At 33.8% G+C, this 1,574-nt stretch overlaps 1 pseudogene; it reads left to right on the top strand.

Annotated features, from left to right (window-relative positions):
• Window positions 1–333: 333 nt before the first annotated feature.
• LOC100918914 lies at window positions 334–1,291 on the top strand (annotated as a pseudogene).
• Window positions 1,292–1,574: the final 283 nt, after the last annotated feature.

Here is a 1,574-nt window from a genome sequence, read left to right as displayed (position 1 = left end):
AATTTCACACATTAATTTGCTAAATTAATTTTTAACCATTCAGCTGATTTGTGAAAGACCCTCTTTTTCCTATTTATTGCATGTTCTGAGTGAATGGAAACTTAGTTTAAGGTTTGGATTGAACATAATAATAAAAAAAGAAAATCTGCCAATGCAATACTAGATAAAAAGAATAAGATTTTTTTTTGCAATACAGAATTCATTTTTTTCAATACTGCATGCTCCCCCCATTAGAATTAATAACCAGTAATGACCAGCCTTTTGTCTTGATTATCTTCAGTTTGGATTTTTCTTATTTTCACATCTAGGCATGGTAGAAATCTGAAGTCAATAATGGGAAATTGCACAACAGTGACAGTGTTTATTCTGCTAGGATTGACAGATGATCCACAATGGAAGATTTTACTTTTTCTTTTTCTACTTCTCACCTACATATTAAGTGTTACTGGAAACTTGACCATCATCCTCCTCACCTTGTTGGACTCCCACCTCAAGACTCCCATGTACTTCTTCCTTCGAAATTTCTCCCTCTTAGAAATTTCCTATACATCTGTTTGTATTCCTAAATTTCTAGTTAATATTGCAAGTGGAGACAAAACCATTACTTATAATTGTTGTGCTGCTCAGTTTTTTTTTTTTTTTTTTTTTTTTTTTTGCTTTCCTTCTTGGAACTTCTGAATTTTACCTTCTGGCTGCCATGTCCTATGATCATTATGTTGCCATTTGCAAGCCCCTGCATTACACAACGATCATGAACAGCAAAGTCTGCTTCCTGCTTGTTTTTAGCTCTTGGTTCTCTAGTTTCCTGTTTGTCTTGACAGGTCTGATTCTAGGTCTCCAACTGGATTTCTGTGACTCCAATATTATTGACCATTTCTATTGTGATCTTGATCCCATAATGCAGCTCTCCTGTACAGACACACATTTTCATGAGCTTCTCAGTTTCATTGTAGCTTTAATGACACTCTCAGCTAATTTAACATTAGTGATTCTATCTTATTCCTACATTGCTTTGACAATTCTAAAAATTCCATCAGCTAGTCAGAGGAAAAAGGCCTTTTCCACATGTTCCTCTCACATGATTGTTCTCTCCATCTCTTATGGTAGCTGCATTTTCATGTATATCAAAACCTCAGCTAAGGAGAGAATATCTTTAATCAAGGGAGTATCCTTACTCAATACTTCAATTGCCCCTCTATTAAACCCTTTCATTTATACTTTAAGGAACCAGCAAGTGAAACAAGCATTAAAGGATGTAATCCAGAGAACATCTCTCTTCTCAAAGAAATAGAATGTGGTTTATCACGTAAACGAATGAAAATCTAAATGTAAAATTAAAGGATGTAATCCAGAGAACAGCTCTCTTCTCAAAGAAATAGAATGTGGTTTATCACGTAAACAAATGAAAATCTAAATGTAAAATTATTTCTTAGTTTAAATGTTTTTATAGGTCATGTTCTTCCTTCTAGGTATAATATATTTTTAACTTCTCTATTTTTATTTCCACTCTTTCCTAAGCAACCCACTTTGTTTCCTTCTTCTCTCAGAGATTTACTCAGATCCTACCTCCTACT

Source organism: Sarcophilus harrisii, chromosome 5, assembly GCF_902635505.1.
Source record: "Sarcophilus harrisii chromosome 5, mSarHar1.11, whole genome shotgun sequence".
NCBI lineage: Eukaryota > Metazoa > Chordata > Mammalia > Dasyuromorphia > Dasyuridae > Sarcophilus > Sarcophilus harrisii.
This window is presented reverse-complemented; position numbering and strand designations above follow the sequence as displayed.